We start from the raw sequence: 16,589 nt of genomic DNA, 5'->3' as shown, positions 1-16,589 counted from the left end.
TAATGAAACCTAAATTTTGATTAATAGGAGGAAGTAACAATGGAATTTTTCCTGCATTATTCCCCCCCGCCCCAAAACAGGAAATTCTGATTCCAACTCTGTCTTTCTAAACTTGTAATTAGATTGTGGATCATGCTCTTTAGGTGATTGAAACTTTAAAAGGACAAGTTTGCTAGAGTTTCAAAATTATCTTCTGTAACTTTTCCTTCATATAATTTTATACCTGCCCGTATTGTCATTTTAACAACTTCCTGCTGTGATAAATTGTAATGACTATCTGCCCATGATCACCTGTCAGCTATAAAATATTGCAAAATACATTTTGAAATTGGACAAATTAATCTTTACGTGATAGACTTTTTCACTGTCTTATTTTCTTACACACCTCTGTAATATTTCTTCTTCTGAATTTGACTGACTTTTAATTAATAAAATTAAATAAGAATAGTTAGACAAAGGAAATTAAATTTCAAGTTGCCAAAGGACAAAAAATTTGAGCAATACCCACAAAAAGCATGGCAAATCAGAGTTCTTCTTGCACCTCTGTTCTTCAAGGATTTGCAGATATTATAAGTTATAAAATCTGGTAATTTCTTTCTGTTTTGGAATGAATAGTGAGTATGCATGGTATTTTCAAGTATGTATTATCTGGATATGTTTTCTCATTTCCATCAACTACACTCTGATTTCTGGAAAGGTGCGGTTGGTCCTCACTGACTTGGATATACCAGTCTCCCTGTAAGTACTCTGCCTCCTCTCCAAAAACAGATTAGTCACGTGCTTTTGCAGCATGTTCTTAACCCAGACATATTAAAAAAATGGTAGCTACCCATGAGAACAGAAGGAAAAGATGATATTCAGGAAAAGGTCTTTCTGACTGTCAGTCTAAAATGAACAACTGAACAATACCTTTGTTAATAACTCTGCTGATTGTAATATCCTTTCTTTTCTCTGGTGTTTCAACTCTCTGTGATGGAAGATGAAGAGAATGCTGCTTGTGGAAGGCAATTTAGTAAAGAAGAATGAATGCAGAATGAATATCACTAGTAAAGTGATAAGTGATAGCGAGTTCTTGGAATACAAGAACTAGACGATGGGATGCTCTGGCAAATTATCTGCAGCCTTCTGAGTAATTAGGTTTTGTTGGAAGAGACTGACTTATATGGTACAGAATATCTACCTTCTCCCTCTAAAATTCTCTGACACTCAAAGAGAAAATTCCATAGAGTTGCTTCTGGAGAAGACATGAATTATGTCTAGATAAGTAAAATTTCTTGAAACATTTTCTAGTTGGAGTTAAACTGCTATCCAGGTCAAACTGGGAATTAAAAACAGCCTTGTACCCCCTATTGCAAATGACAGAGTTTAGTACAAAATTCCTAATAAATTTTAGGAAGGAACAAAGGGCCTGTTAGAAATGTGAGGTTATCTTATCTCATTTAGAATTGTGTTATCTCAGTGTTCTCAGATATATATTGCTATACATAAGGACTAAAGGAGCAATAACATATTTGGATTTTCCTATACTTAGTGTTCATCATTTCATACATACATTTATATATTGAAAAGTATTATGTGTGCTGTGTGTAGAGATGTTTCATTGTGATGTGGAAAATCTGCTTTTCATAGTATTAAATGGTGGCAGGGTTTTTTTTTTCCACATGTGATATGGCACTGAAATATTAGGAATATGATTTTGCAGGAGAATAACAGTTTTAAATATATTACATGTTTAAAATCCCAACTGAACATAATATAACTTTACTAGCTCATTTCTCCTGAGGCATCAACACCATTTATCACTAGTACTTCCATCTGGCATGTCTGAACTATCATGATCAGCATTTTATGGGGAAATGAAAGCATTCAATATGGTCTCTCTTCTCTAATGCTCTTAGGTCAGATACCATACTGCTGCAAGGAGCAAAGATGCAATTTTATCACACACTTGAGAGACATCCATTTGACATTCTTTATATTTTCCTGGGCCAAGACCAGCCAAGCTTTTCACTATTTGCACTGACCTGGCATGGGGTCATTCACTATAATAACAAAATAAAACTAATTTCAATGGTTTTTTATACTGCAGTGTTAAAGATTTGACACATGCAGCCAAATATTTGGGGGCTGAAACCCAAACTCTAGTAAGTTTTTTTGCAAATTTTAGAAAGGCAATGGAATCTCTTGCCCAATATTTTGTCCCCAAGAAAATGCTGCACGTGGTTTTCCTAGCTGAGGTCTTTCTGAAAAGGTGGTAGTTGCCCTTACTTTCTCATGGAGGATTAATGGAATGTCAGCTGGTGACTTGATTGAGTGCTTCTTGTAATTTGAGTTTAAAACTTGAATTCCATTGAGTAAAAATATTTGGCTGTTCCTTTTCACACCACAAATTCATGAGTCTCTGTCTATTTCTAAGCTGCAGTAAACCATCATGTGAAAAGCAGAGTTAGCACAAATATGTTTTATCATCAGATCCTTCCCACCCATTTGTGATCATTTTAAGATGGAGAAGGAATTATGGAATAAAATTTCATTCTATAACTCTTCATAGATCACTGCACAATCCTTAAATTCTTTAGATCTCCTCCTAAAAATGTATACCTACTTACATAATTTCAAACTCCATTTTTCAGTGCAATATTAAAATAAAGACTTTTTTTATTAACATTATATAAGCCATGAAAAAATACAGGTAAATTTAACATAACAGGATGTGGTGTAGCTTACTTGGAGGTTTTGGATAAATTTTGTTCTGAGCATTGCCTTTTATTGCCTCATGTTTTTTGTTGGATGGAAATTATTACATTAAGGATCTTATGGCCGTAAGTTGTAATTTATAAGGTCACACTCAACTCTCAAATTTCCTTTTCACTCTTTTTAGTATGACAACTGAACCAAGTCCTGTCATCATCTGCTGCAAAATGGCTTATCAGGTATGTCTTGCACAGGATTGTGGTATTTCTTTTATGTATGTAATCATTGAATATGTCAACAAAAAGCAGCTCTTATTTACATAAATCCAGGTCCATGTTATGTTAGTGCATAGCCAATACCAATTTGGGACCTGAACTCAAAACACCAGCTCCATAATTGCACTCTAATCTACCAGAAAATCCAGATGTGTACATCAGGAAGACTGGTGATTATTCTAAATTCATTGTGTCTGCTGTGAAACCTGACTTAAGCATTCTATTGGAGGGGTTTGAGCAGAGGAAGAACCTCTCTCATCCCAGGTTAACACTTGTGAGCAACAGGAAAAGTATTCCAAACCTACAAGTTCACTGGTGCAAGTGACCTCTCGGCTGCATTCCAGTCCTCTGGGAGGTGGCACGTGAGTCACTCCACTCCTGACTTAGGATATTCTTGCTGGGAGAAAGGAATCCCAAAGTGTGACTCCACTGTCAGTGAGAGCATCCAGGGGACCAGGAGCCTGAAGTAAACCACTACATATCCCACCTGTCTAGTGCAAACCGGTCACTTAGACGAGAACTCCAGTTGGAAAACTTCCTTTTGAAAGGCAGAGTTTGGAGACAGCTTTGAAAAAGTCTCATGAGTCAATCAAGTGCTTAGTGTTGTGCTCAATAGCACACAGGTGACATGCCAACCCAGAGGAGAAAATGACAATCATGAAGAACTAAAATTTGTTTAGAACTCTTAGTGCAGCTGTGTTCATTTCAGCTAGTTCCCTAATACAGACATTTAGTTTATTTTTTGATAATAGGTAATTCCAGAAAAGAGGCAAAACTGAAAGACCCTTACTGTTAATATGACTTCTGTTAATAGAGTGAAAATTGCTTCTTACATATTAGCATTGTAATACCAAATACAAATATATTTATATTATCACAACTGTTCTGCACAATTTTTTAAAACATCCATATCTGTTAATACTGAAAGAGCTGAATGACTTACTGCTTAGCCATTAATACTTCCAAATAGCTTTTCACATTCTCTGGAAACATACATTTCAGTATCTGTTGAAGGAATTAAAATTAACACAGTTTTATGTGCTAAACTTAAATGACTAGGATAGCAAAAAGGGTATGGTTCTCCACAGGTTTGCCAAATACTGTTGGCAACTTCTAGAAAGTAACTAGTCACCAAGGGTTTTTTCTCTAGCTTCACATATGCTTTTATACTCTTCCCAAGGGATAAACATGTTTTATACGCTCTTTAAAGGGAAGAAGGAATGGCTTGAGTTATCTATATTTATTTTTTTTAAATCTCAGGCTTGAAGTCCTTTGAGCAAAACAAAAATGAAAATTCTAAAAATCAGAAATCATAGTTCCTAAATTTCTAGCAATCCATACAAAAACAGGTCTCTGTGCAACATCCAGGTACATAACTGCCAGAGGTCCTGAAAGGTTTTAGGCATTCAATCAAAAGCAGACACTTATTATAATTAAAAAACCTGGAATTCACTGCAAGTATTTCCTATTTGACAAGAAAAGATTAGTGTAATATTGTACATAAACCAGTAATTAATCCATAGAATAATAATCATTTATATACTGATTTATATTTTTTCCCAATCATTTTATGTGACTTATATACATACAGTAATCATTTAGCTGTTAATGATTCTTGTGAGCTACCATCTCCCTGAAGGCTTTCAGTTTTATTTGAAATGTCTTTATCATCCTCCAAGCATACTTACAAAATTTGCATTGTCTTGTTTTTCATTGTTTGTTCGGGGTTTTTTAGACACAAGTAATACGATGAGAAAAACTATAGCAATTACCACAGAAGAGCATGCATATTTAAGTGAAAAGTGCTTGTATGTTAAAATCTTTTGTTTCATCTGAGTTCATGTACCCCTTGCCTAATATACAAGATACTAGACACTGACCTATGCCCATTTCTGTAAATCCCCTGTCCTCAGGCAGAACTGAAATGTCAGTTGATGACTGGTGCACTATTACAGTTTTGACTGGTTGGAAATGGAATGTGTCTATAAATCTACCTGTTAAGAAGTCATTAGAGATGACATCAGCAGTGTAACTTGGGGTTTTGCTATCCTTAGTTTTGCAATTACATGTCACATTAAAGACATTTATTAATCCAAATTTCAGATACCTATCAAGTTATATACTTTTTTTACAGGACCATCAACAAGAGCTTATTTTTCACTATTTCACAGTATCTAACCAATGTTCTTATATTGCAGAAAATGTGCACAAACAAGATGAGATCAAGCTATGCAAACTTCTCAAAATCTAGGACATGGCATTCACTTTCCACATGTGTGCTGTCCTTCTTATGAGCCTGACTGAAATCCATTATGTCATCACTGTTCAATGAGGCTAGAGAAAGCAGAAGCATTAGCATCACTGAGCTGTCAAAAACCAGACCTTCTTGTGGGTGAGGCTGAAGCACCGAAGGGAAAATTTTGCACAGGATGACCAGTTTTGCCTAGTAGAGGCACACTTGAGATGTGGGCCAAAAGTGTTTCTGGCACCACAGCTTAAAGGACATCTTCTGCACCACGTTCAGGGCTCAGCATTTCCTAGGTTTTCATCATGTTTTAGAGCAGTATACGCTGGATAGATGGTACAGGAGAGGAACCACCTCTGAATTCAGTGAAAGCAGGATTGTGCCCAGCACTTCTCTTCAAAAGTAGTTTTGTTAAATACAGGCAGTATCAGTTAAGAGATACTACATTTTATAATTCTCTGCTTTAAAGCATCTTGCAGCATCTAACACACAGTGCTATCAAAGTGTCAGTAACAAAATGTCACTGTGTACCTGCACTTCAAGATCTTTTTCTTGAGCTTCTGACTGTTGTCAGTGAGGCTAATAGCTTATAATTAAAGCTACTTAGAAAAACAAATCAAAATACAGGATTGTTTGTAGAAGCAAGGTTCTTCTTAATTAATGCACTGGGACAGTTCCCACAGCAAGGTGCCATAACTCTCTCCATTACCATGAATATGCTTAGGAATTCATTTATTGGAAGAACCTTCAGCTAATAAAGGGTAATTATTTAGAGAGTTTGAACTTTGGTTGTTTTTCAGAGATTTTCCCTGCAAAATGAGAATGTTATTATTTTCTTGCTTTCATTCTTTGTTTACCTTATGTAAAATACAAGTAAAACAGTGAGATTATATGGTTCTATCTTTACTGACTAAACACCTGTCACTCGAATGACCTTACTTCAAGAAACGTGAAATACTTTTCTTGCAAAGCAAAGTCAATATCTACAAAAACTGTTGCAAAAGAACTTTGCAAAATAATCTGAGTCTCTGTGTAAATAGTGATAATGTCAGCAAACCATTGTGACATTTAGAATGTATCAGGCACAGCACTGCCAGCTGGTCAAGGGAGATGATTGTTCTCCTGTGCTCTGTGCTGGCAAAGCCTCACCTTGAGTCCTGTGTGCCACAATACAAGAAATAGATAAAGCTGTTAGAGACAGTTCAGAGGGGACAGTGTGGATAGTGAAAGGTCTAGAGGTGAAGTTGTTTAAGCAGCAGCTGAGGTCACTAGGTCTGTTCAGGCTGCAGAAGAGGAGACTGAGGGGAGACCTCATTGCAGTTTGCAACTCCCTCGTGAAGGGAACAGGAGGGGCAGACACTGATCTCTTCTTTGTGGTCATCAGTGACAAGACCCAAGGAAGTGTGTGATGCTGAGTCAGGGGAGGTTCAGTTTGGATATCAGGAAAAGGTTTTTCACCCAGAGGGTGTTTGGACACTGGAACAGGCTCCCCAGCAAAGTGGTCACAGTATCAAGCCTGACAGAATTAAAGTGTTTGGAAAATGCTCTCAGAAACATGGTGTGATTCTTAGGGTGCTCCTGTGCAGGACCAGGAGTTGGACTCAATCATCCTTGAGAGTCCCTTTGAACTCAGAATATTTTGTGATTCTGTGATTCATTATAACAATGCTGCTTTAATGAAAAGTAAGAAAATGGTTCAATACTCTTTATGTTGTCTCTATAAGAAAATGAAACTCTGATTTTGAAAGTCAATTCTTAAAAACACTGAACAACACAGACCATCTTTCTGTAGTTTGATTCACATGGTTTCTGTTCTTGCAAACTTCTCCATTTCAGATAACATTTCCTATATTTGCTGCAGTTTATGTGCCTTCTGAGGTTGGATATGTATTCAACTATTCCCATCTACTTCATAAAGCCTACAATTAAGGCTATATCTCATTTTTAAAACTCATCAATTCCTTGAAAGAATTTTGAACCTCTACTAATCAGTAAATGTAGCAAAAAAAATTTGGTACATTACCTTTACAGAGAGAAAAGAATGTCAGATATGACAACTTGGACCAATTTAATTTCACCTTTTATAAAGTCTTTTATAAAATGCTATTCCATTATTGCTTCCACTTATTTCTGCTCCAACGTGACTCCTTTTCTGTCCTTCTCAATCTTTCTTTTTTGCTGCTGCTTCTCACCTCCTTTCAGATTTCTGCTGCTGAGTTTTCTTCTGGGTTTCTGCTGAAATATTTGGTTTTCATAATACTTTGGATTAACAACTGCTACGCTGTGTCTTGCTGTATGAATACTTACCATGGCGATAGATTAGTGCAAATTTTCAATATTAATGGATCATGATGCAACTACAGTGCTGGGACTTTCTGGCATAATTTATGTAAGACAATTCTTTATCTAATGTACTTAACGAACAATTATTTAATTGACAGGTCTTGGAGGCTTTACTTCCACATCTGTATGTTATCCGTATCTTCAGTAATGAAGACAAACTAACGAACAAAATCATGTATTTAGATAGCTAAAAACTGTAAAGTGAAACAGTAGGTAGTACCTTGCTGTGTCTTTAACTAAGTAGGAATCCAGAGAGTAATGGAACTGTGAAAATCCATGGATTTAATTATTCCTGGAACTATTAAACAGCCTTGAAGATGAGCCATAGATTTTGTCCTGGAAAAGGTATGATCATGAAAACTAGAAATAAACTAGAAATAAACCAAGAAAAGTTGACATAAATTTTAAAACAGCTAAGTGAAAGTATTACTCTTAAAGGCCAAGATGGAAGGATAATTCATGTTGCTCAGTTCATCATTTAATATGTTTGTGTAGGGAAGTTAGAGTGCAAATAGATTTTAAATAATGATCAGAGATTTACACCTTATCTATCCAGTAGCAGAAATAAGGTTCTTTTTGTTTTATACAGGCCTAGATCTATGACCTTGCTTAGAATTGTGGAGTACAAAACTGAGAATCTAATAGCTTTAGTTTCAAAGATTTAAAATATGAAAAAGAACTCTATATAAATCCATGCTAAGTTTTACAGAGGCACTGGAACTACTTTGCTGAAATGAAGAAGATAAACCAAGAGTCTCGAGCATGACACAGAGACAGCAGTATGAAAATACTAAGAAAGTAACTTGAGTGAAAGAAGATAATAGGGAAAAGAATTCATTAGAGATAAAATTAAAGAAATAAGGAAGAAAAAACCCATACAAACTACAGCATATCTTCAGTATGCACAGGTCAAGAGTATTCTATTTAAAAGAAACCAAGTAGGTTTTGATACACTCTATGTATTTAATATTTTCAAGTCTCATAAAAGAGACCAAGTGTAAACATATACTGAAAAAGTTTGAGTAGTGCACTGCACATATAAATGCAATTTGTTTATATCTCAAAAATTTTAATCATTTTAATCATGTGCTGAGACCTTGCAATTTCTTCACTAGTTCTGGTTGCTTACGTAAAACTCAGAATGTAGAACATTGAGTATGTGGTTTGCAGACAAGCATGGTTGTTCTACCATCACAACCTAAGAGTGAACAAAAACTCAAAGTAATAAAATAATGATTGTACAAAGTTGTATCATCAGAGTGAATTGAATTTGACATTGCTAATTTATAGGGCAACAGCAACCAAATGTGTGATTCAATGCTTAAAGAAATTTTTATGGCAACCTGGGAATTTCAATGCTGGTTAGAGAAACTGAGAAATTATAGACGCATTAGGACTAAGGCTGGAGATAAAAACATTCCCTGAATTCACTTTTGCTTAGTGACGAGCCTATCAATAACGGACTTCTTTTTTTTTTTTTCCCAGGGGTATGAAATGAAGTAGTCATTTTGAAATTAACAAGTAAAGTAATAGTAATACCTATAACAGGGAAGAAACCAACATGTTGAATCACAAGTCTTTTAGTCAGAACACTGGTAAGAAGAGAGTGGATGAATTACCAAAAAAGTGAACTATTGTTTTAGAGGGGGGGGGATTTTAATACGCAGCTTTTATTTCCCCTCCCTATTTCAGAAAAGGTCAATGTTTCTGAACATGCCCTTTAAGACAGCTGAGCTCCTCACCCTCGCTGCCTGAAAGTGATTTTGCATCTCTTGACAGCATTAAGTATGAGTGACAGACAGCATCATGCATTTCAGAGGTTAAATGGCATTCAAAAATTCATTCAGTGGGTAGATTAAAAATATTTTGAATTGCACAACAGAGTTCTGTAAATTGTTGTCTTCTTTCCTTGGAAAAAAAGTGACATGAAATTAAAACTCACATGCTCAACAAATGCCCTAAATGCCTTAATTCCATTTAAACCTCATATTTTATGCTGGTTAGATTTTTTCTGGTACCTTGGTTTGTATGGGGAAAGTGAGCTTGAAGCCACAGAAACTCATGGATGGTTTGGAGGGTATGGGTCAAACTGATCATCAGTTAACAGGTACACTTCTTACATGTATATTGGATCCAAACTGATTTTCTACTCAGAGACAAATATCATAATATATAAGATACAAGAACTTACTAAATCATAATAGAAGCAAAAACCCCATAAGACAGAGATCTTCGATAGCAGCAAAGCATTCATGTCTCTGGGGGTGAGTAATCAAATTTATTTAAGGTTATTCCTTCCTACATTCCTGCCCACTGCAAGATGTAGACAGCAAGAATTTAAACGAGAACTCTCTTCTATGTAGATGGCAGTGAGGTTCAGGAAAGGGCCAAACTCACCCAGGCTTCTAGAAACTGAGGCAAACTCCTGACTAAGTTAGTATGACTTCTACTCCTTGTATTCTCAAGAAGACAGATGAATGAGTTAATGCATGCAGTCTGCTAGAGATTTAGGTTTTGACAGATTGCATTTACACACAGCTGTGGTGTCTCATCAAAGCCAGCCCCTGCTCTCCGTGCTGCATAAACCAATCTCTGCTATAACTTCACTCAATTCCCCCATCATCTTTTGTCTCCTTTCTACCTGATACAGAGAAGTGTGATGTGTTGATTACGTAATTAACACATCTTTGTAATTAACCTGGCCTTCTCTTTATCCTGACTAACCACACCATAAAGAATGATGGCAGGTGGATCAATTTACAGCAATCTTGGCTGTTTACAAGCATATAGGCAGCTTAAAACAAATGGTATGTCAAAGAGTGTCAATAGGGAAAAAAGACATTTTATTAGCACCTCCTGAAGTAGAAAAAATTGCATTTCATTAGGATAATATCTATGTTGTACTCTCAAGTGTACATGAAAAGCAGAGGAGCATTTGCTGGAAAAAAAATTGGGAAGCATCCACACTGGACAGCAATAGAGAAAAGGAAAAGATTAGTCTGAAGCACTTGCCTGCTGGAAGTGTGCAGGTTTGGGGAAAACATTTACTGACAGCAAGGTTTGGGTGAGGCATTAGCGATTCTCTCCTGCTTGGAGCATGTTGCTATGTGTAGGTGAGTCTCCTGGGAAAAAGGGTGATTAGGAGCAAGCAGTTTTCAAGATTTGACAATTTGGTTTATTGTACTCGATTTAGCTAGATATTATCATGGAGGGATTTTATTTTTAATTTGTATGGTTGTGAATATAACAAACTTTATAAAGACTAGGGCTAAATCAAAAAAGAAAGTTAATGTATTGTTACAAAATAATGCTAGTGCCTTGCTTTTAAGTCACTGACCTCCAGAGTGGAAACCAAAACCTGTGAGGAACTTCTCAGTATAGAGATGTATATCATATTCATTCACTCTCTAGAACATACCTATCAGACCTACCTACCAGAGTAGGCTCAAAGTTTTAATTTTCTCTACTTTGGAACTCTGATGTGGAGTGTTTTGTTGATAGTTCTCCTTTAAAAAGGAACATTAAAGACAGGGGAAGGGGGAGGGATGAACCAAACAACCCAGTAATTGCAATTCTGTGATATCAATTGTAGCTAATGACTGTGAGAAGTCTAGTGTGTAGTATTTACATGTCTTACCCAGTTAATGTTTCATGAAAACATATAAATAATCCTGGCACCTAGAGCTTCCCTTCACAGGTAAGTTCTCTTTTTCTTTTTCTACCACAGCTGTACATGTTCTTTTTTTGTTCTATTTTTAGGTGTTCTGACAATTGAGTTGCTACATGAAGGTTCTTGATAATATTTTTTCATGCAATATTTAGAAGATTTAAGAGACCTCTAGTATGACTTTATGGGTAGCTTTATTCTGAAGGCATTCTATGAAAATTTTCAAATGGTAAGAATCACAGGGGCAGGGAAAAAAGAAGCAACTTTTAATATGGTATTAGGTTTAGGAGGGAGGTCGTACGGTCTGTCTTCTCAGCAGTGTCAGGACAGAGGGTTTGTGGAAATACATCAAAGAAAAACCTTCAGCTCCTGAGAACCTATTGGGATAAAGAAGTGGAGGCAGCAATGATGAAGTGTTCCAAGTGTGCTGAGGTAGATAAACAGGGACTTCTAGAACTATAAATTCTGACTTAAATCTCCATCTTCTAAGTTGTGCTTCAGATGCTGAAGTCTTTTTTTAAATCAGGCTACTAAACCTTAGGTAGGAGTGGAATAAATCCAAAAGAGTAATAATTCTGTATTGCTTGGGTGTAGTGAAGAATAGACTAAGAGTTGGGTTTTAAAAGGCTTTCAGAAAGCTTTTTCAGCTTATTTCTAGAATTTAGCCAATGTTAAATGCAATGTAGCAATTAATTCATCCTCAAATTAGTTGATTCTTCAAACCTTTTCTAAAGATAAAATTCTTTCCATTGGAAATGAAATTTCTGGAGCACCCTTTGGAGTGCAGTGCACACTGGTGATGCATGGCGTGAAGGATGCAGTCCGTACGCTGCCGTGTGACTCAGGGAAAAAGGTCTTCAGTGCAAGGGAATGCTGTCAGCTTATCCTGCTTTTTAAAATTTGTGTTTAGCTGCTCTTCTGGGAACATGATCAACTTACATTAGTGCCCAAGTCACCTTTAACAGATTTGTGTATTTAGCTGCAAGAAAGCAAAATCCCAAGACATTTTTCCCTTTATTCAGTAGCAATAATCTGTCTTGGCTGGAGTATAAGACTCAGCTGTAGATGCTAGGTGTGGTCTTGCCTGCATGTCTACAGAGGTAGATAGAATGAAAACAGTCTCTCAGAAATCAGTTTGCATTATTCCAAACTTTACCAGTTCCAGAAAAATACAAAGTGCCTTTTTAAGACATGTCATCAGGAACAAATGTTAATGAGCCCAGACAATCAGTGTGCTGCAGGACCAGACAACCAATCTCTTATAACTGCAGGCGATGGGCTTGTTCAAGCATGCATAGATCATGTTCTCTGTGTGGCCTTGGAAAGTGCATCTGTGTGATTCTGAAAGTGCTTCCCATCTCTAGGCACCATGGCAGTGAGCGCTGGGGGCGTGCATCAGCTTTTGATATCAATTCCTTTCTTTGTCAGGAAGGATCTGTACCTCTGAATCCTAGCTAAGGGCAGGCTGCCTCCAGACAGGAAGCAATTGGCTTCCCAGTGTTCATCTAGGGATGCTCCCTGCCTTACAGCTCTTCTTGTGAGCTCTTTAGTCCACTCTAAATCAGCATTAGGAATTTTCATTCATACCGGCGCAAACAAATGGTTGTTGAAGACAGCAGGGGCCCTTCACCTGTACCACCTGATGCCTTTACAGTCAGCACACAATCCCACAGCGCTCAAGAAAGAGATTCTCTGCAAGTCTCACAGTTGGCTTTTTTTAACAAGAACATTACTGCTCCAAAACAAAGGGAAGATATGACAAGCGTGGGTAGTTGTGTATGTCTAAGTTAAAAAACCCTGACCAATGAAGAGTGAAATATACCGCATGTTATATCCTGGACAACAGCCAACTAAATCACCCCGATTATTCCTGACATCAGCCTCTGGGATTCCCTCTTTTCTCCTGAACTCTGTGCTCCATGAAGAATTTACAAAATAAAAAATTGCCAACTGCTATTCAAATGATAAGTGGTGCATGCTAATTATGTTTTATACGGTGATTAATTAAAAATAACCATGCAAATGTCTAATTTAAGAGTCACTCAATTCACTAAGTCTTCAGACACTGCCTAGCTGCCCTAGGAATTTGGTGGTTAGGCAATTTATTCAAGCTTTCAAAATATTCTCAAAATGTCTGAGATAATGAAGGTCCTTGAAAAAGTTCCAGCTAGCTTGGAATATATAAACAGAGGTTTCAGAACAGTGAAATAGCACTGCATATATTTGCGCTTTTGAGACAAAGTACCCTGTGTATACATAAAAATAGAGCAGGAAAGGAATAATAGAGATCCTAAATAATCTGAATATTTAGCTGCACAGCACATAGCAGACTAGTTCACAGATTATTTCAGGAGCTGAAGAAAATTAAATATACTCTTACTTACATCTAACTTCTTTACATAGAAAGCCTTTGAATCTCATGTAGATGGGGTCTTTGCCTTATTTACACATATACATAGTTTTATCAAGAGAGCTATATCATAACTGTGATTTGGTTCAATATACTGAACATTAATCAGTGGAGTACGCAATTGCAGAACAGATTACAATGCCCTATCATATGGGAGAATAAAATATGCAATATGAAGACCATTTTCAGAAAGTAATGAATAACAGAATTAAAAAGGAGATATAATTTACCATTTTTGTTAATAAAAAAATAATATTAGTACCTGAATTGCTATTTTATGATCTGTTTCCATATGACTATTTTTTGGTAGTATTTTCATTTAAATTGGTAAAAAAATAACCAAAACAAACAAAAAAAACCCCCAAAAAATACCAAAAGAAAAACCAAAAAAAAAAAAAAAAAAAAAAGAAAGACCTGTGCATTTAATTTCATGATTCTGCTTATGTAGAAAGTGGCACTTCAATGAATATTGCCACAATTGTTCCTAGACAAAATGTTTGATGTTTTTGTATCATGCAAGAGAATTTATGCTGTTCCACAGCATCATAATCCCAAAACTTACCTTTCTGATTTTAAGTCTCTCCAAAGGATACTGAAATATTTTCCACAGGGTGAATGAGTCTTGGTTTATAACAAATGGTCTTAAAAGCACTGCACTGGAGCAGCTTCCCTCCAGTGAAGGAATAATCAATACAGCCATCTTGAAGAAGAGAATTATGTAAGGGCATTAGCCATGCACTTCTGGACCAGTTGAAAACTGTTTAATCTCTGAAAATGTTTTGTTAAATTCTGTGTATACAGCAAATTCATCTTCAGGTATATTCTGGTATTAAACTATAGAAAAGTTAGATCTCTAACTGTTGCCTATTCTGATCTATAGTTGGATATACTTATTTTTCCATGCATAAGGGATGTACCTACTGCTCTCTAAATATTCAACTTTTCAAAAATTAATTCAGCTTTAACAGGCACTTACTTTCTGAGACTCTTCTGTTTACAGAAAGCTATAAATGGTCTTTAAAGCCTCTGTCTCTGCAGACACCTCTAATTGCACACACTTTACAAGCAGAAAAGTAAAATTAATTATTTGTAGTATTACAAATATAATTAATTATGAATTATTTTTACAGGTTTAAAAATAGCAGCATTTCTTCCCCCATACAGTGAAACATATAATAGCTGGGATTATACAATTAAACTTTCTGCTATTCTATAAAAGGAGTTTTAAACACAGAATAAATATTTTATTTTTGAATGTTTAAATAGAGTTTATTGTTTAAACACTTCACTTAGCAGCTGGACGGAATCGTGAATAATAGAAATGGGAAAGACATAATGTCTTAGATTTTTTTTCATCTTCTGTTCATTCAAAGTGACTACCCTTTATTAAAAAAATAAGTTTCGGGAGGTTCTGTTTGTTTTGTTTGTTTCAAAGGACTAGTATTTCAAATGATGGATTTCAGGTTACTTTCTACTGGCAACACCCACTGTAGGTGCATCAACACTGGATGCATGAATCTACGGAATTCCCTCTTTGGCATCCAGAAATTTTGTTTGGTGTCTGTTATTCTGGTACAGTCCCCAAATTAAGGGAGGTTTTCCAGCTTACTAATGACCTGCCAGTGAAGGTGTCTGGGACAGTTTGAGACTTTACTAGGTGATAGTTCAAACACTGCACTAATCACAGAGAAGTATTTTAGAAGCTCTGTCATCCCACAGTATTCTCTAGTTCCAAATGAAGTTATTTAATGGAGCTAAGGTTCTGGATTTTCATAAGAAGTGCATTTAACCAGTAATTTCTTCAACTTCAGATGAGGTGCCAGAATATATATATTTATAGCTTTCTCCAGATTTGCAGCTCAGACCCAGTGTTTGGACTCTTGATCAAAAACTCTGGTTTCTGGAGTGGCTGTTTTTCCAATATAAATTACTTATATAAAAATATCTTAGATCTCACCTGTATCTCACTTCAATTAGAAGTGATTCCTTGTTTCTCCGGAACATTGAAATTAGAAACAAAGTTAGAAAATTATTTTTCAAAAAGCTATAATAAAATAAGAGAAGCAAAATATAATACACATCCTCAACAAAATTATCTTTTTCTCTTCCATTTTTGATCAAATTCCCTACTCTGATAGTGCCCTAGATAGGTTACATCATAATATTAGTCAGAGTAAGTTATGATCATGGGTCAAAATATGTGCCCATCTATTGAAAATATGCAGCGTGTAAACCAAAGCATTTCTACCATTTCTCTTTTCTCATGAATTTTTGAATAGTTGCAGGAAGTTTTATTGCTTCAGTATCATAAGTGTGATTTATTTCCACTTGATATCTGGCAGATCGACTCTCAGCATGGAAATTATTTCCAGGGAAGCTCAAAAAGCCAATTGAACCATTGCTGAGAACCAACAAAGTAAGGAATAGAGTTGCTCTTTTTGGCAGAGCACTGTATATTCAACATTAATAAGTCCTGTGTCATGTTGGTCAGGAACACAAAAGATCAGGTTAAGACCACAAAGCAGTCAGTGAATCAAAAGCCATGTCTTGTCCTGCAGCTGCTCTCTCTTTGTTGAAGCAGTGACAAAGGACAGCACTCACACTCATGCCTGTGTGGTCCAGAAGTCCACGACTTCCCTCTCTCTTCCTCCAGTGCCTGCTCCACACCATCCTGGCAGCCCCTACAGGTGTGGTTCCACCCAGGCTTGCTGTGGGCAAACACAAGCTGTCAGTCTGGGAAAGAATGACTGTGCTGGGCAGGTGGGAGCTCCTCTTGTCCCAGGCATTGTCTCCTGTGTGTGCACAACAGTACATTCAGCATGCAGAACACTGTGATTCAACTGAGTTGCTAATTCTGAGGCACCCTAAAAACTGCTGCTGCAAAGCAACTGCGTGACTGTGACTGGCCTCTTATTCTTTTTTTTTTCTTTTTTAAGGCAATTTTTTAAATTAGAA

The 16,589-nt window shown here is 36.3% G+C and overlaps 2 long non-coding RNA genes across 2 annotated transcripts in view; both read left to right on the top strand.

Moving 5' to 3' along the window:
• The first annotated feature begins 637 nt into the window (after positions 1-637).
• On the top strand, positions 638-6,129 carry LOC119700121. The gene is made up of 3 exons (XR_005256674.1): positions 638-738; positions 2,882-2,933; positions 5,168-6,129. It is a non-coding gene; the product is annotated as an uncharacterized LOC119700121 (long non-coding RNA).
• A 4,265-nt stretch (positions 6,130-10,394) lies between these two features.
• LOC119700548 overlaps positions 10,395-16,589 on the top strand; it is a 32,354-nt gene continuing 26,159 nt past the window's right edge. The window contains exon 1 of the long non-coding RNA XR_005256801.1: positions 10,395-11,254. This is a non-coding gene — a long non-coding RNA (uncharacterized LOC119700548). The remainder of the gene's footprint in view (positions 11,255-16,589) is intronic.

The sequence above is a fragment of the Motacilla alba genome, chromosome 4 (assembly GCF_015832195.1).
Source record: "Motacilla alba alba isolate MOTALB_02 chromosome 4, Motacilla_alba_V1.0_pri, whole genome shotgun sequence".
In the NCBI taxonomy this organism is placed as follows: domain Eukaryota; kingdom Metazoa; phylum Chordata; class Aves; order Passeriformes; family Motacillidae; genus Motacilla; species Motacilla alba.
This window is presented reverse-complemented; position numbering and strand designations above follow the sequence as displayed.